Raw genomic sequence first — 19,197 nt, forward strand, 5'->3', positions numbered from 1 at the left:
CTGGTGCCTCCAGCCAGGGAATGCTCAGAGGAGGAGGGAGGGAGGGACGCAGCTCCAGCTGGATGCAGGCGGAGGGAGAGACCCGCAGGGAGGCTCCGAGCTGCTCCCGGGCTCCTCATCCTCGGCAGCTCTGCCCTGGGCTCGGGGGGGTAACACATCAACGATGGCCAAAGCCCAGGCCCGGGCTGGTTTGGCTGTGCCCAGGAAGGGATGGTGGTACCCAGGAGCTGTGCCAGCCCCGTCTGCTCCATCCAGCAGTGAACTCCCCTCCCGGTGCCTGCCCAGGGCTTGCACAATTGCAGCTCTGCAGCTCCTTTGGCAAGAAGGGTTTTGTCAGACTCCCCACCGTGGAGCTGCTGACCCTGTGGGCACTGGGATGGCACTGGGGTGAAGTGGGAGGGCAGCTGAGGTACCCCAAATGTGCTGCCACGTGTGGTGAGAAGTGATGAAGGTATTTATTAAGAGGTTTTAAGAGATCCACCTCGGGCAGCACAACCCAAAATGGCACAAAATGAACCCAAAATGGCACAAAATGAACCCAAGATGAACCAAAAATGGTCACACAATGGGCACCCACTCACGGGGTCTCTCACTTTCACAAGCTCTGCTCCGTTTGCACACTGCAGTTCATTGTCCCGTTCCAGCTTTAGCCCATGCAGTCCCATCCTGCTTGTTTTCTCTCTTCATTCCACGGTGTTTGTGCTCCTGGGCCTGAGGTTTGGATCATTTGTGCTTGCTCCCCAGCTGGAGAAGGAATTGCTTTGTCTCCCTGCTCTGTGCAGGGAGCTCACCATCCCATAATATGAAGCCCAGACCCACACACTAAAGCAGAATTCACAGAATGTGAAAAACAGAGAAGCCAAAACCTGCGGCGTCAGAAGGATCCACAAATCACAGAACCATGGAAAAGTTGGGATGGAGGAACCTCAGAGCCCCTCCAGTGCCGTGGCAGGGACACCTCGCCCTGTCCCAGGCTGCTCCCAGACCCCTCCAGCCCGGCCCCGGGCACTGCCAGGGCTCCAGGGGCAGCCACAGCTGCTGCACAGCCCCAAACCTCCCCCCGAGCTGCTGCTTCCCCCAAATCACCCACGCGGCAGTGATGGCCGAGCCCCCAGGAGATGCTGCCCCCGCCCGGTCCCCGCTCCCCTCCACCCCTGGCTGGAAAGCACTGGGCCAGGACCAACTGGGCTGGGCCCAACTGGGCCAGGCCCAACTGGGCCCAGCTTTGCTGCTGGGCTGGCGGGGGAGGATTGGGTTAGCAGGGATGGGATGGGATGGGATGGGATGGGATGGGATGGGATGGGATGGGATGGGATGGGATGGGATGGGGTGGGGATGGGGTGGGATGGGATGGGATGGGATGGGATGGGATGGGATGGGATGGGATGGGGTGGGTTGGGATGGGATGGGATGGGATGGGATGGGGATGGGATGGGATGGGATGGGATGGGGTGGGATGGGGATGGGGATGGGGTGGGGTGGGATGGGATGGGATGGGATGGGATGGGATGGGATGGGGTGGGTTGGGGTGGGGTGGGGTGGGATGGGATGGGATGGGATGGGATGGGATGGGATGGGATGGGGTGGGATGGGATGGGATGGGGTGGGGTGGGATGGGATGGGATGGGATGGGATGGGATGGGATGGGATGGGGTGGGTTGGGGTGGGGTGGGGTGGGATGGGATGGGATGGGATGGGATGGGATGGGATGGGATGGGATGGGGTGGGATGGGATGGGGTGGGTTGGGATGGGATGGGATGGGGTGGGATGGGGATGGGATGGGATGGGATGGGATGGGATGGGATGGGGTGGGTTGGGGTGGGGTGGGGTGGGATGGGATGGGATGGGATGGGATGGGATGGGATGGGATGGGATGGGATGGGATGGGGTGGGATGGGATGGGGTGGGTTGGGATGGGATGGGATGGGGTGGGATGGGGATGGGATGGGATGGGATGGGATGGGATGGGATGGGATGGGATGGGATGGGGATGGGATGGGGTGGGATGGGGATGGGATGGGATGGGATGGGATGGGATGGGATGGGATGGGATGGGGTGGGTTGGGATGGGGTGGGGTGGGATGGGATGGGGATGGGATGGGGTGGGATGGGGTGGGATGGGGTGGGATGGGATGGGGATGGGGATGGGGTGGGATGGGATGGGATGTCAGCCCTTGGGAACGTGATCCCCCCTGAGCCTGGTGTTTCCCCTCAACCATCAGCCAGGGGTTTTACAGCCAGAGCTGCTGTGAAACCCAAGCTCCGCTCCCAAGCAGGGCAAGGGGAGCCTGGGCAGGGCTTTAACCCCTTGTGGGGGTCCCTGGAACAGCCTCAGCCCCCCCATCCCAGGGCTTTAACCCCTTGTGAGGATCCCTGGAGCCCAGGTATATCCTGGGATTTCCCCTCTCCTGCCCTGTGTTGTTGAAGCTCTGCACAGGTGACACACAGAGAAGCTCCTTCCCACAGCGAAATTCCTGTTAAACACAAGAAAATCTGGGCTGGAAAAGAGAAATTCCTGTCAAACACAGGGAAATCTGGGCTGGAAAAAGGAAATTTCCGTTGAACACAAGGAAATCTGGGCTGGAAAAGGGAAAATTCTGAAATTCCTGTCGAACACAAGGAAATCTGTGTCTGAGAAAAGGACATTCCTGTCACACACAAGGAAGTCTGTGTCCGTCCCGCTGCCCCCGGGACGTTCCTGCCGCTGTCCCGGTGTTTTGTCCCCCTCCCCTCGGGCGCTTGTCCTGGTCCTGGTCCCCCTGCTGATCTCCAGGAATTCCCTGCCGGGAGCAAAGCAGATTTCCCAGGGCAGGAATTGTCCCCGCAGGGCACGGCCCGGGCCCTGAGCCGGGAATTTGGGAAGGGTTTGGCAGCCCGGGCCCTGAGCTGGGAATTCAGGGAGGGTTTGGCAGCCCGGCCGTGCCAGGCCGATGGATTGCTGCTCAGGAATGAGCTTCCCGAAGCTGGAAGGAACCACAAATGTCAGGGCAGGAGGTGGCTGAGGTGGAGAGGAGCTCCTGGGCAGGGTCTGGGGTGGCACCTTTTGGGGTGTGCCAGGGCCGCTCTGCATCCCTGAGATCCCACCGGCAGTGGCAGATCAAAAATCACAGCCCCATAAATCACAGGGAATGCCCTGAGCTGGAAGGGACCCACTGGGATCACTGATCCCACCCCTGGAGGGATCACTGGGATCATTGATCCAACCCTTAGAGGGATCACTGGGAGCACTGGAAGCACTGCTCCAGCTCCTGGAAGGATCACTGGGATCACTGGGATCACTGGGATCGCTGCTCCAGTCCCTGGAAGGATCACTGGGATCACTGATCCCCCCCTGGAAGGATCACTGGGATCGCTGGGATCACTGCTCCAGTCCCTGGAAGGATCACTGGGATCACTGATCCAAGCCCTGGAAGGATCACTGGGATCGCTGGGAGCACTGGGATCACTGATCCAAGCCCTGGAAGGATCACTGGGATCGCTGGGATCACTGATCCAAGCCCTGGAAGGATCACTGGGATCGCTGGGATCACTGATCCAAGCCCTGGAAGGATCGCTGGGATCACTGATCCAAGCCCTGGAAGGATCACTGGTATCACTGCTCCAGCCCCTGTGAGGATCACTGGGATCGCTGGGATCACTAGGATCACTGATCCAGTCCCTGGAAGGATCACTAGGATCATTGATCCAGTCCCTGGAAGGATCACTGGGATCACTGATCCTCCCCCGGCCCCACACACGATCCCAGCAATCCCCCCGGGGCTGTCCAAGCGCTCCCGGAGCCTCGGGAGTGTCCCCATTCCCCGGGGAGCCCGGGCAGTGCCCAGCACGCTCTGCTCAGCTCCCTGTCCCCGTCCCAACCCTCCTGACGCAGCTCCAGCCCCCTCAGGTCCATTTCCCCATGGAAATGGATAAATCTGCCTCGGGAAGGAGCCGAGCCCGCAGCGAGCGGTCCCGAGCTGCCCAGACCAGGATCAGCCGGTTAAACCAGGCTGAGTTCCAGCTCCCGACCCGGGACGGAGCGTCCTGGGCCCAAACCCAGTGGGGACGTGTGTGTTACAGGGACATTCTTCTCTCTCTCCGGATTTTTCATAGAGGTGCACAGAGAGAAAGAAAGAGAAAACAATTTCTATTTCTGCTCCTTGTTTTCCCCATGTGGAATGTGTTTGGAGAATTGTTTACCTGGGGTGATTGCTTGGTTGGATTCTGGTGAGGATTTTTGAGCCTGATGTCCAATCCAACCCACCTGTGGCTGGACTCTCCAGAACAGGGTCACAAGCTGTGAGTAGTTAGATATGATAGAGAAAGTAGGTTTGTAGTTTGAGTATCTTCCTTTATATAGTATATTAATGTATTATAGCATAGTTATAATAAAGAAATCATTCAGCCTCCTGAACTGGAGTTGGACATCAGCATTTCTTCCCACTGGGTTCGCCTGCATTTTACAATAGACGTGCAAAGCCACAGCTTTGGGGTGAAGTGGTGATGGGGCAATCAGCCAAAATCCCGGCCCTGAGCCATTCCCGCCTTGGAAGAGCCTGGAACGGAGGGGTTTGGTCCATTCCAGGAATAACCGAGTTGTCCATGCCCTGTCCCACCCCTTTGGATGCTGCCCTGCTCCTCACCTGGCACAGGGCTGGGCAGGAGGGAGCAGCTTCCAGCAGGAAATCCCGCTTGGAGCTGGGATCCCGCTCCCTGTTGAGGGCCTGGCACTGACCATGGAAGGAGGAAGGTGAAATCCCCACTTTCCTGCAGGTTCGCTCCCTGAAACGGGAACTGCCTGGGTTCCTTTCCCAGCTGGGCGGTTTGAGCCCCTTGGAGGACACGGGGCGCCCACCCAGGCGCGATCCCGCCCCTCGGGAGCTGCCCCCTCTCCCATTCCCGGACCGACCCCTGTCCCCCGAGGATGAGGAGGATGTGGAGCCGCTCGGGCTGCGGGGAAGGCGATAATTCCCCGCTAACACCTGCACTTACAGCCCGCGTCCCCGCTGTCAGCTCCTTTAGGGGCGCTGACAGCTCGCCAGGGGCTCCCGCCGCTGCTTTCCCGAGCTGGGCAATGTGGGGAGCAGCTGCTGCCGGGGAGGGTCTCATCTTTCTGCTCCAGCCAGGGAGAGCCCGCCTGGAACCGTCCCCAGCTCCCGATTTCACCGGGAACGCCGCGGCTTTGGCACCGCTTCAGTCCCGGCTGGGGGGAGGCAGCTGCGGCTCCTTCTCACAGCCTGGGAAAATATTCAGGGCTCCGGTTTTCCCCGAGAGGCCTGAAATCCAAGCGGCTGCAGCTCCAGTTCCCCCCTCCATCCTCCTCCTGCTACTTTTCCATCCTCCTTTTCTCAGCCCAGCCTCACGGCCCTCATGGAAAGTCCAGAGCTCGTCCCCGCTTTCCTGGGGACAGCTGGTCACCCATCCCATCCCATCCCATCCCATCCCATCCCATCCCATCCCATCCCATCCCATCCCATGCCGATTGATCCCACACCTCTTCTCCCTAAGTAAATTAACCCGTTCCCTCCCTGCCGCGTGATTCCACACAGTAACTCCCCGCACAGTAATTCCACAGTAATTACAAGATACTCCCTGAAGTTACACCCTCATTTTCCAGCTCCCTCTGCTCGGTGAGGGAATATTTTCCTGTGCTTTTCCAGCTCCCAGACACAGAACCCGCAGGAGGAACCTCTCAGTGAACGATGAGCTCCATCTGTGCCCCCCACCCTGCAGCTTGGAGCGCTGCTGATCCCTGTTTGACAGAGGAGGAATTCAGATCCAAATCCAGAGATTCCCATCCCTGTTTGACAGTGGAGGAATTCAGGTCCAAAGGGGTTCCACATATTCCCATCCCTGTTTGATACAGGAGGAATTCAGGTCCAAAGGGGTTCCACATATTCCCATCCCTTTTTGACAGGTGAAATTCAGATCCAAAGGGGTTCTGCAGATTCCCACCCTGGATTCCATCCCTGTTTGATAGAGGAGGAATTCAGATCCAGTGAGGTTCCCCAATTTCCCAGCTCAGATTCCCGTCCTTGTTTGACAGGAGGAATTCAGATCCAAAGGGGTTCTGCGAATTCCCAGCCCAGATTCCTGGCCCTGTTTGATGGAGGAGGAATTCAGATCTAAATCCAAAGGGGTTCTGCAGATTCCCATCCTGGACTGATACAGGAGGAATTCAAGGGTTCCCCAGATTCCCATCCCTGTGTGTTAGAGGAGGAATTCAGACCCAAAGGGGTTCCAGAGATTCCCATCCCTGTTTGATAGAGGGGAGATTCAGATCCAAAAGTGTTCCAGAAATTCCCAGTCCAGATTCCCATCCCTGTTTGATAGAGCAGGAATTCAGACCCAAAGGGGTTCCCCAGATTCCCAGCCCAGCAGAGTGGACACAGACAGAATTCCCACAGATCATTGGGACTCCTGTTTTAGGAAGTTTACCCCTGTTTTACCAGGAGGAGCTCCCCAGCAGTGATTCCTACAAAAAGCCACCAATTTTCCCCAGCAGGGAGCTGGGGCACCGCCAGAGCCGCTGGATTTTCAGTGGATGTCTCAGGGGTTTGGGTGCAGCCTGGTGCCCCCACTCCCATCCCCATTCCCAGGGTTTGGGTGTACCTTGGTGTCCCCATCCCCATCCTCATTCCCATCCCCATCCGGGGGAGGGTGGGGGAGGTTGGGTACAGCTTGGTGCCCCAATCCCCATCCCCCATCTCCACGCCTGGATTTGGGAGCAGCCTGGTGTCCCCATTCCCATCCCCATCCCTATCCCAGGGGTTTGGGTGCACCTTGGTGCCCCCATCCCCATCTCCATCCTGGGGGGGTTGGGTACATCTTGGTGTCCCCATCCCAGGGGTTTGGGTGCAACCTGGTGCTCCCATCCCCATCTCCATCCCCATCCCAGGGGGTTTGGTTGCACCTTGGTGCCCCTATCCCCATCCCCAACCCAATCCCAGGGGTTTGGGTTCAGCCTGGTGTCCCCAACCCCATCCCCATCTCAGGGAGCAGCCTAGTGTCCCCATTCCCATCTCCATCCCCATCCCCATCCCTATCTCCATCTCCATCCCCATCCCTATCTCCATCTCCATCCCCATCCCAGGGGTTTGGGTTCAGCCTGGTGCCCCCATCCCGGGAGTTCTCCCAGCCCCTGGAGCACGGGGACAGGCGTGGGACGCGACGGCAGCGGTGACAAACGAGGCAGAACTGCGCTTGTGACGCTCCGTGAATTAATCAGGAGCGGGGGCCGCGTGCTGGGCAGACAAGCGCTGGAATCGCGGCCGGCCGTGATTCAATTAGAGCGCTCTGGAGCAACGGCAACAGCCAGGGAGGGCCCGGGCGCAGCACCTGACCCCGGGCCGGCCCGGGACAGGCAGGGACTGGGGCAGGGCTTTGGGCTGGGATTTGGGCAAGGGCAAGGATTTGGGCTGGGGCAGGGATTTGGGCTGGGATGGGCAGGGATTGGGGCAGGAACTGGGGCAGGGATTTGGGCTGGGATTTAGGCAAGGGAATGGATTTGAGCTGGGGCAGGGATTTGGGCAGGGATTTGGGCTGGGATTTAGGCAAGGGAATGGATTTGGGCAAGGGCAAGGATTTGGGCTGGGATTTGGGCTGGGATCTGGGCAGGCGCAGGGATCTGGGCAGGGATTTGGGCAGGGGCAGGGATTTGGGCAGCAATTTGGGCACAGATTTGGGCAGGGGCAAGGATTTGGGCAGGAGAAAAGGGAGAGGGAGGCATGGCTGGACACAATAGGGGAGAGGGAAGGGCTGGAGGGAAACAAGGGCAAGGCAATTTCCATTTCCCTCAAAAGCCGAGGTGCAAAGGAAGGATTTTCTGTGAATGAGGAGAGAACAGCAGCGGTTCAAAAGTCACCAGTGAGGGCACTGGGGGAAGGCAGCGTGACAGCTTTTCCTGCCAGAGGAAGGTGCAGGAACCCATGAGGCAGCCATTGGGTCCAAAACAGCTCCAGGCACAGCTCCAGGCACAGCTCCTGGCACAGCTCCTGGCACAGCTCCAGGCACAGCTCCAGGCACAGCTCCAGGCACAGCTCCAGAGCAGCTCCAAGCACAGCTCCAGAACAGCTCCAGGCACAGCTCCTGGACAGCTCCAGAACAGCTCCAGGCACAGCTCCTGGACAGCTCCAGAACAGCTCCAGAACAGCTCCAGGCACAGCTCCTGGACAGCTCCAGAACAGCTCCAGAACAGCTCCTGGCACAGTTCCAGGCACAGCTCCAAGCACAGCTCCAAGCACAGCTCCAGAGCAGCTCCAAGCACAGCTCCAGGCACAGCTCCAAGCACAGCTCCACGCACAGCTCCAGGCACAGCTCCGGGAACAGCTCTAGGCACAGCTCCAGAACAGCTCCAGCCTGGCTGAGCTGCAGAGGGGCCAAGCCCAGCCCTGGCAGAGGCTGAGCCCTGACCTGGCCGGGATACGGATGGAACCTGAGGAACTGCGATTTGGCACCAGGCTGGTGTTGCTCCCCTGGCAGTGCCAGGCTCCCTCCTCACACCCTGCCCTGTCCCTCGTGGGCAGCCCCTGCCCAGTGTCTCATTTAGCTCACTGGGGTGAGAATTCTGGGATAAATCAGGAATGACCTGACTGGGGGTGCTGGAGGTGCATCAGCGTCGAGGGGTGTGGGAGCAGAACCCACCCAGCCCCTTCTCCTCCTGCTTTGGGAGCTCTCCCACCTCACACCCAGATAAAATCAGTAATTTCTGAAAGCCTGGGCCCTCCTCACAACTCCCCAGAGCTCAGCCTGAACCTGATCACAAGGATACCCCAAAAATGAGGGAATCTTGGAGAAAACCTGCAACAGCGGCTGGAGTACAGCTGGGAGTGAGGGAGGGGCAGGGGGAGAAGAAGTGAAGTGCTCTGGGGTGGTCCTGGGGCCAGCCCGTCCCGTCGAGGGACTGTGGGAGAGGTCCCTGGGAGGAATGAGGCTTTTCCTTGGGAAATGTGGCCGTGGGAGGGATCCCGCAGCACCGCAAACTCCTCACCGGCCCCAGGGCACGGAGCTCAAGGGGCATCCCAAAACCTGCCCCGGGGCTGGGAGTGGAATTTGGCATGAGATAAAGGAGTTTCTCTGCAAACACCTCGTGGAGCACCGGGAGCAAGGGCTGTGAAATGGAGCAGAACCGAGCCCGCTCCCATTAATCCATTTATCCCTGTCCCCCGCCCGCCTCCCGCACACATCCCCCCTTCTCCTGCTGGGAACTTCGAGAGAGTTAAGGATTTCTTTTCTTTTCTTTTCTTTTCTTTTCTTTTCTTTTCTTTTCTTTTCTTTTCTTTTCTTTTCTTTTCTTTTCTTTTCTTTTCTTTTCTTTTCTTTTCTTTTCTTTTCTCTTTCTTCCTGTGGTTTTCTCTCTTTCTCCGTCCATCCCTTTCTCTCTTTTTTCTCTCAATTTTCTCTCTTTCTCCGTCCATCCCTTTCTCTCTTTTTTCTCTCAATTTTTCTCTCTCCTTTTTTCTTTCTCTTCTCTTTCTCTCTTTTTCTCTCTTTCTTTTTATCTCTTTCTGCCTCCATCCCTTTCTCTATTTTTTCCTCACCTTTTCTCTCTTTCTTTCTTGCTTCCTCCTTTTTTTCCCCTCCTTTTCTCTTCCTTTCTCTCTCTTTCCCACTTTCTCCCTCTCTCTCTCTCTCCCAGCCCGGAATGCCGGAGCCGGGGCCGGTCCCTTCCCCGCCCTCCCCAGCCCGGCTGCGGCAGCGAATTTCCAATTTTCAGCTCATCTCAAGGTCGTGCCAAGAGGCGCAGAGGCCCTGGTAGGACATAATGGCAGAAGAATTGTAAATGTTGCTTTTAGTGAATGCGGAATGAGGCAGGGCCAAGGAGGGGAAATTTTCCATCCGGAGAAGGGAATGCATTTTCTGCCGCCCGCGCCGCATTAGATTTCCAGAGGTGCCCGGCACCAGGTACATGTCATTAGTAACACTTTGCGTGGTAATGAATCCTTTTATTTCCCTTCCACACAGCTCATGAATACATAAAGAGCCGCTCTGAGCCGCATCTGCCTCAGCTGCGGGAGCCTCTCAGAACTTAATTCCGCATCCTCTCCAGCCGGGTGGCGAACCCAGCTGGGGCCGGCCTTAAAGGCGCAGGTGATGCCTTTGGGGCTGCCTAAAACCAGAGCCAGACCAAATAACGGGAATAAAAACCGCGTGTATTTATTGAAGGGGTTTCAGGTACATCTCAGGCAGGGGCTACATCCAAAGATGGACCAGGGCTCACGAGTTTTCACACTTTGATGACTTTGGTCCATTTGGATATTGGGGGTTAATCCTCCAATTCCAGCTTCAGTAATGAAGTCTTTACCCCAAGCTTGCTCCCCCCATCTCCCTTTTGTTGAATTTCTCGGGGCTGAGGCAGTGAGGTGTCCTTGATTGCCAGGCCTGGAGAGGAATTGTTGTGTCTGCCCAAAACGGGAGAGCAGCAGCTGACGCTGTGTGTGGAGATTGGAGTTCTGCACTACAGAACCGCAGGGTTACAAACATGGAAAACAGCAAAGCTCAAACCCTGAGGTGCCACAGGGAGTTCGGAAAACCCCCATGGAATCCCGGCCTGAGCGGGGAGCCATCCCTGGGTCCTCCCTGTTCCCACCGGCCTCGCCAGGGAGGAGCTTCCTCTGCCCTTCCCCAGGGCCTGCCCAAGCCCCGCTGTGGCCACAATGGGCTCGGGCCGGGGCTTTGGGTGGCCCGGAGCGGGGCCGGTGCCGCTCCAGCGGGAAAACCCTTTCGGGCACAGCAGCGGATGGCCAGGCCCTTCCCGGGCTGCCCGGCAGGAATCCCAGCGGCACGGATCCCCTGCGTCTGCAGGGAAGGGCTCTGCTGCCCTTTGGAGGCTGCGGCGTTCCTAACGACGGGGAAGTGATGGGAACAATAATAAAAATAAAATAAAAATAATACAAAATTAAAATTAGTAAATAATACAGTGGTGGTGGTGATGGTGGTGATGGTGGTTGTGATGATGATCATGGTGATGATGGTGGTGATGATGATGATAATTATGATGATGATGATGGTGATGATGATGACGATTGTGATGATGATGGTGATGGTGATGATGATGATGGTTATGATGATGATGATGGTGATGATGATGGTGATGGTGATGATGGTGATGGTGATGATGATGATGACAATGGTGATGACGATGGTGATGATGGTGGTGACAATGATGATGACAATGATGACGATGGTGATGATGACAGTGATGATGATGATGATGACAATGGTGATGACAATGATGATGACGATGGTGATGATGACGACGATGGTGATGATGATGGTGATGATGAGGGTGATGACAATGATGATGACAATGATGATGACAATGATGATGATGGTGATGATGACGATGATGATGATGGTGATGATGACAATGATGATGATGACAGTGATGATGATGATGATGACAATGATGATGATGGTGATGACGATGGTGATGATGATGGCGATGGCGATGGTGATGATGATGATGACACCCCAACCCCTGGTGCTTTTGTCTCTCCCCATCCCCTCAGGCACAGCCCCTGCAGGAGCTGTCAGAGGTGGCTCCAGGGCAGGAGCATTCCCGGGCACCTGTGGAGTGTGGCTGCAGATGGAATCCAGCCTTGAGTCCGGCACGCCCAGCCCAGCCCGGGTCGGTCCCAGGGAGCCTCCCGAGCTCCCTGCGGCCATTCCCTGGGGCTCCAGAGCTTCCCTGCAAAGCCATTCCTGCCCCGGGGCACCTGGAGCATTCCCAGCAATGGGAAAGGTGAGGCTGGGAAGGGTTTGGAGATTCCCAGTTGCGGGAGGGACCAGAGAGCTGCAGCCAGTCTGGAAATGGGGGATTTGGGAAATGGGGGGTTTGGCAAGTGGGGGGGTTGGGAAATGGGAGATTTGGGAAATAGAAGTGTTGGAAATGGGGGATTTGGGAAATGGGGGATTTGGGAAATGGGAGATTTGTGAAATGGGAGATTTGGGAAATGGGGGATTTGGGAAATGGGGGATTTGGTAAGTGGGTGGGTTGGGAAATGGGAGATTTGGGAAATAGAAGTGTTGGAAATGGGAGATTGGGGAAATGGGGGATTTGGGAAATGGGAGATTTGTGAAATGGGGGATTTGGGAAATGGGGGATTTGGGAAATGGGGGATTTGGTAAGTGGGTGGGTTGGGAAATGGGAGGGTTGGGAAATGGGAGATTCTGGAAGGAGCTGGCTCTGGGAAGCCCCAGCTTGGCCAGGAGTGAGCCCCAGGGATCATTGCCCCCCTGGAACATGGGCTGACACCTGGCATTCCCAGTGTTCCCAGACCCTGTGGACCCAGCAGGGTCAGGATGGATTCTCCCAGCATTGGGAATCCCTTGGGAAGCGTTCAGAGGGTCCCGAGCAGAGCTGGAGCCGGGGGTGGCTCCGAGCTCTGGAGCTGTCTGGGAAGGGCTCTGGAATGGGAATGGGGCTGGGCCGAGCTGTCCCTGAGCTGTACCCGAGGTGCGACAGACGGGGCCTGGGGACAGGGTCAGACTGGCTGGGGACAGCTCTGGGGACAGGGACAGGAACAGCCCAGCTGGGGACAGCTCTGGGGCTGGGGACAGCTCCAGGGCTGGGGACAGCTCTGGGGCTGGGCAGGGAGGAGTGGCTCTATCCCAGCACCTGGAGTGGACACGGATCTGCTTTTCCTGTGTCCCATCCCAAGGGGAATCTGGCTCTGGGAGCGGCTCCATGGAGACACATCTGGGTTAGTTTGGGTTAAAATCCTGTGGGAATGGGAATGAGAAAGAGAAAGGGAATGGGAATGGAAAATGTTCCTGGAGAGGCCGGGAGTGTGCAGACCCTTTGTCTACAGTTTGGGTTAAAGGAACAAACTCTGGGAGAATAAACCCCAAACACCAATAAAACACCAAAACCCAATAAAAACCCCAAAGCTGAGCCCCAGCCCCACCCACAGTCCCAGGGAAAGCTATCCTGGGAATGCTCTCGGTGTGCTCCAGCCTCTCCTGGAACTCATTCCTGAATTCCCATCATGGATAAGGAAGGGTCTGCCCATCCCCAACCCCATCCCATCCCATCCCATCCCATCCCATCCCATCCCATCCCATCCCATCCCATCCCATCCCATCCCCTCCCCATCCCACTGCCCTGAGCTGTCCTCCTTCCCCTGCCTGACTCCTCCCCTCCTCCTTTTCAAGGAAAGAAAACCCCACCATTTTGTTTTTATTTTATTTATTGAGTGCAGACCAAGCAGCTCCAGCTCCCGCTTAAAAGCTTTTTCTTCCCAAATTCTGAATAATTTCTCAGCTGAAATTATCGATCGCCTCAAAAGCGCTGCTCGGCACTTCTCAGCACTTCTCCAGCCCAAAATCAATACCTGTTACTGGATATCAGGAGCTGCGAGGCTCTCGAGATGAAGGTGGTGAAAGTTAAAAGAATATGTTAATAAAAAATGAAATTATTTATAGCGGGCGCCGATTCCAAGGCTGCTCCAGCGTTCCTGTCCCAGGTCTGCAAGAATCCACAGGAAATCATACCCTGAAAGCATCCAAGCACTGAACACCAGGATTTCCTCATGGACAGATCACAGGAATTCCAGATTTTAGCCAAAAATCCGGGAGCTGCACCAGCCCAGCAGCTACAGGGTCTGCTCACCACCACCAAAAATCTGATTTTTTCCACAAAACTCCTCTGAATTCCTAAACTGAAATGGAATGAATCCTCCCCCATCCCTGCTTGACGTGCTGATGAGCAGGACATGGATCCTGGAGTAGGAATTTGGAGTGGAAGCTCCCCATTTTGGGAGTAAAAGCTCAGGAATGGGGATGGAGGTCCATAAACCTTGAGGGAACCAAGACCGGAGCGATCCCAGTGAGGTCCCCAATTCCTGCGGGCACACTGCGGGCAGGGACAGGCTGGAGAGGAGGGATGGAAATCATGGGCAAAAGGATTTTATTCCATGAAAAGCAAGGATTGGCAGCTGCTGCTCAGGAGAAACCTGCCCATCCCTGGATTCCTGGAGGAGGATGGATGGGAGAAAAGCGGGGAGGAAAGGGATGAACTCCGGACAAAAAGGGACAATTCCCAGCGGGGAGGAATGGACAAACCCAGCCAGAGCCATCCCAAAATCCGGCACAGAAACTTGGGAATGTTGGAGCTGGGCCCAAAATCCAGGATTATCCTGCCCCACTCCAGGAAAATGGGTTGGAATAGAGGCAGGTTTTAAACTCATGCTCACTCCAAAGGGAAGAGGGAACTTCCCAGCTCCAGTCTGGGATCCCGAGGGCTGCAGGGAAAACACAGGAAATCCTGGGAAAATCCTGGAATGGCTCAGCTTGGAAGGGCCTGGAAGCCCATCCAGTGCCACCACCCCTGTCCCAACCCAGCCAACGTCCCTTGGACACTCCCAGGGATCCAGGGGCTTCTCTGGCAATTCCAGAGCATTCCAATTCTCTGGGAATTCCAGCCCAGCCAGGAGCTCCTTCCCAAAATCCCACCCAAACCCCTCTAGCGATGGTGTCGGACCATTTTATGGAGGAGCTGGAAAAGGCCAAGTCTGGCACAGCTGCACCACCGGGCCCTGCCCGTCCTCCTGCTCCACGCTGATTTTTAAATAAAAAAGATTTTTATTTTTAAATAAAAAAGCTCTAAAAAAGAGGGAGGACAAAGGGACGGAGCCATCCTGGGATGTGCAGCCGGGATGGGCTAGGAAAAACTCATTGGAAGGTTCTCAAAAAATTATGTTTTACCCCCAAAATTTCCCCATAATTTCTGTATTTTACCCCCAAAATTACCCCTATTATTTCCATATTTTACACCAGAAATTCCCCCATAATTTCTGTATTTTACCCCTAAAATTCCTCCCATCATTTCTGTATTTTAGCCCCCAAATTCTCCTTATCATTTCTGTATTTTACCCCCAAAATTACCCCTATCCTTTCAATATTTTACCCCAGAAATTCTCCCTATAATTTCTGTATTTTACCCTGAAAATTCCCCAATTATTTCCATATTTTACCCCGAAAATTCCCCCTAGCCTTTCCATATTTTACCCCAAAAAATTCCCCAATTATTTCCCTATTTTACCCCCAGAATTCCCCCTCTCCCTCCTTTCCAAGCCGGCTTTCCATCGCTCATCCTGCTGCTCCCAGTGGATTTTCCTGAATAGCTGTGGTGGTTAAAGAGCCCTCCCCGCCCTGTTTTGCCCCCCAAATTCCAGCTCCTCCCGCACTTCCCAATCCCGTCATTCCCGTCCTCCCCTCCCTCCCTCCGTCCCTCCCCGGCGCGGGGTCAGCGCCCCTCTGGTCCCCCTTGTAGCCGCCGCCCGGCCGGGGGAGCAGAATGGAAAAATAATTAAAGAATAAAAGGAGCGGAATCGGAGCCGGGCGCGGGCGATGCGCGGAGCCGCCAGATAACGGGCAGATGTGATTTTTGCAGATAAGCGTAGTAATTTAGATAAATCTCGAGGCTTTAGAGCCTTTCGCTTGCGTCCCTTTTCTTTCTGTCTGATTTTTTTTTTTTTTTTTATTTTTCAATTTTATCTCGCGAGTCAAGAGGAGGGGGAGCGGGGAGGAGGGAGGAGGGGGGAGGTTTAATCTTTGGGGAGTTTTTCTTTTCTTTTTAATGTGTTTTTCCCCAGAAGGTGGGATAATGGGAGCCGCTCTCCCCCCACGCGCACTCACACACACACACGCGCGCGCGCGTGAGCCCGGGCTATGTTTTTTAAAAGCAGCGGACAAAAATCAAAATATTTGAAAATGTATTTCATGGTAATTATGTCATATTTCATGGGCTGATGCCACTACTGAAAGAGAGCCTGAATGCCTTAATTTGTATAGAAATTGTAATCATTTGTTCATTTCAAGGTGAAAATTGCATTTTTTAATTTAAATTGTATCCTGCGTGATAGTCTATTATCTAGTAAAATTGTCTCCATGTCTGAATGCCTTATATGCAGCTGCAATGCTTGTTACAAATCCAGTTATATTCATAAAAGCTTTGTCCATGTCTCGGGAAATGTGAACAGTTTCTTCTGGGTTTCTTCTCTCCCTTTTTTCCTTTTTTCCCCCCCTCTTCCCTCCCATCCTCGTCCTCCCCCCTCTTCCCCCTCGGATGTCCTTTTTTTTTTTTTTTTTAATTTTTTTTTTTTGGTCTCCTGGTTGAAATAAACCCAAATCTGCCATTAATAATAATTAGCCTGGCTCTGTACAAAAGGGAGTCCTGGGTGGAATTCGAGGTGAGGGACGTGCAGGAATCAGCCAGGATTCCTGGGTGTTTAATTTATTTATTTATTTTTATTTATTTATTTCCCAGTCGGGGAAAATAAAAAGGGATGAGAGAAGGGAAAGGAGAAAGGAGAGAAAGGTGGGGATGAGGGGAGAGGGTCCGTGAGGCAGATCCAGCACAGGGAACTCGATCCCAAAGGAGCTGAGAGAGGGATTGCAGTCAAATTTGGGGATTTTGGGGATTTGGGAGCGAGTAGGATGCTTGGCTTCCAACTCCTGGCTGTAGGAGAATATTCCCAATATTTTTCATCAGGCGATGCCCTGTCCTGCCCCTGGAATCCCAGTTGTTCCCTTGGGGATTTTAGGGATGCCCAGGGGTGCTGAGGGAAAGCAGAGCCTGAGAAGGGAATTGGGGTGTCCAGGATCCCCCAGCCCTGGGAAAATGGGATTTCCTCCCCTCCCGGGTCCTGCCCCACTCCTGGGGAATTCCAAGGGGGAATTGGGATGGAGGGAACCACAGACACCTCAAACTGGGCCTGCTGCACGCCCCCGAGGGTCGGAAGGACCTGGAACCCTCCAGAGGGGGATTCTGCTTTTTCCTGGGAATGTGGATTTGGGAATGCTGCACCTTCACCCTGCTCCCTTCCCCTCCCCTAGCACCCCTTTTCCAGGAAAACTCTCCCAAAAGGAGCTTTCCCAGCCTGGAGCAGAAAATGGGAATGCTGGCACAGGAGGGAGGAAGGGAATGTTCAGGAATGCAGGATTAGATGAGCTCCTACGTTAAAATTGTTAAAATTATTAAAATTCCGGGCTGCTCTGCGCCAGGTGAGCACGAGGCTGGGCTGGGATCTTAATTACAATTAATCCTGAAAAAAGAAAGGAGTGGGGCTGGCATGGAAATCCTCCCTGAGGGACTTAATTCCCTCCCGTGTCCCTGGCCTGCTCGGAACTCCCTGATTTTATGCAGGGCCACAGCCCAGTTTAATCAGCCCGGGGCTGGAACCGCTTGGAAAGTGCCAAGAGCTCTGCCTCGGGGAGAGGAATCCTTGGGATCAGCCATGGGATATGGGGTAGGGAAACATCCATGGGATCAGCAATGGGATATGGGGCAGGAAAACATCCCTGGGATCAGCCATGGGATATGGGGCAGGGAAACATCCCTGGGATCAGAAACAGGGGATATGGGACAGGAAAATATCCCTAGGATCAGCCATGGGATATGGTGCAGGAAAATATCCCTGGGGTCAGTAACCTGGATATGGGGCAGGAAAACATCCCTGGGATCAGCCACGGGGATATGGGGAAGGAAAACATCCTTGGGATATGGGACCCGTTTAAGGGGAAGGAAAACATCCCTGGGATCAGGAACAGGGACCTGGATGTGGGGCAGGGAAACATCCTTTGGATCAGCCATTGGATATGGGGCAGGGAAACATCCCTGGGAATAGGAATAGGAACCTGGATATGGAATGGGAAAACATCCCCGGGATCAGCCACTGGGGATATGGGGCAGGGAAATATCTCTGGGATCAGTAACCTGGATATGGGGTGGGAAAACATCCCTGGGATCAGCAATAGGATATGGGGCAGGGAAACATCTCTGGGATGAGCAACCTGGATATGGGGCACAAAAACATCTCTGGGATCAGGAACAGGGACCTGGATATGGGGCAGGAAAACATCCCTGAGATCAGGAACAAGGAGCTGGATATGGGTCAGGAGCTTGGAATGACCCTCGGCTGTGGGATCAGGAAAGGGAACGGGAATGGGAACGGGAACGGGAATAGGGATGGGGATGGGAATGGGAACGGGAACGGGGATAGGAATGGGGATGGGGATGGGGATGGGAATGGGGAACAGGAATGGGAATGGGGAACAGGAACAGGAATGGGGAATGGGAATGGGAATGGGAACAGAAATGGGAACGGCAATAGGAACGGGAGCAGGAATGGGAAACGGGAATGGGAATGGGAATGGGAATGGGAATGGGAATGGGAATGGGGACAGGGACGGGGACGGGGATGGGGATGGGGATGGGGAAGGGGATGGATCCCTTCCAGCCCAGTTTATTCCATGGTTTGCAATCCTACAGTTCCATGATTCCATAATCCTGCAATTCCATTATTCCATTATCCTACAGTTCTGTGATTCTATAACCCTGCAATTCCATGATTCCATAATCCAACAATCCCATGATTCTATAATCCTATAGTTCTGTAATTCTATAATCCTACAATTCCATGATTCCCTGATCCTAAAATTCCATGCTTCCATAATCCTGCAATTCCGTGATTATATAATCCTATATTTCTGTGATTCCATAATCCTACAATTCTGTGATTCTATAATCCCACAATTCCATGATTCCATAATCCTACAATTAAAGGAACAGGAATCCCTGCTCAGGATGGGCGCCTGCCCTTCCCAAAAAACCCAGGCACCGATGCCAAGCGGGAATTCCAGAGCCACTTCCCAAATTTTGGGGAGCAGGAGCTGAGGTTGGGGGGGAGGGGGTGCTGGGCTCATCTTCCCACAGGAATTCCCAGGAATTCTGCTTCCAGGGCCAGGTTCACCCTTTGGGATGGATTTTCTGCATCCATAAAAATCAGGATCCCAAACCCACCCCAAAACCTTCCTGGATTCCTAAACCTGCCCCAAAACCTTCCTGGAGCACCCACACCTGGCAGGGCCAGGGTTTGCTGCCCCCCCTTTCCCCCAAATCTCTGGGATTTGGGGATTGGTCAGGATTTGGGGACATGGACGAGGTTCCGGCCCATAAACTAACACGAAATTCCAGCTGCAAATCTTCCTTGGGAATCCCTGGTGCTGGAAAAGGCGATGGAAAAAAGGGAGAGATGGAAAGGGGTTCAAACACCTTCCCCTAAAACATTTCATTTTTACAGCAAGAACCTTTCCAAAAAGCTTTAATTGCTCCATTTTGAATAAAAAGGGAGGAAAAAACTCATTTTCTTTAGTCTGAGCTTCAAAAAATGTTCTGAATCTCAGCTCGGAAAGGCAAAAATGTTTTGTTTCCC

General features: G+C 54.6%; 1 protein-coding gene across 1 annotated transcript in view; it reads left to right on the top strand.

Moving 5' to 3' along the window:
• The window catches only part of ALDH4A1 (aldehyde dehydrogenase 4 family member A1), a 46,084-nt gene extending 28,926 nt beyond the window's left edge, over positions 1–17,158 (top strand). The window contains exon 16 of the mRNA XM_068171776.1: positions 17,149–17,158. The gene's annotated coding sequence lies outside the window, so the exon portion shown is untranslated. The remainder of the gene's footprint in view (positions 1–17,148) is intronic.
• Positions 17,159–19,197: the final 2,039 nt, after the last annotated feature.

Source organism: Anomalospiza imberbis, chromosome 23, assembly GCF_031753505.1.
Source record: "Anomalospiza imberbis isolate Cuckoo-Finch-1a 21T00152 chromosome 23, ASM3175350v1, whole genome shotgun sequence".
Classification (NCBI taxonomy): domain Eukaryota; kingdom Metazoa; phylum Chordata; class Aves; order Passeriformes; family Viduidae; genus Anomalospiza; species Anomalospiza imberbis.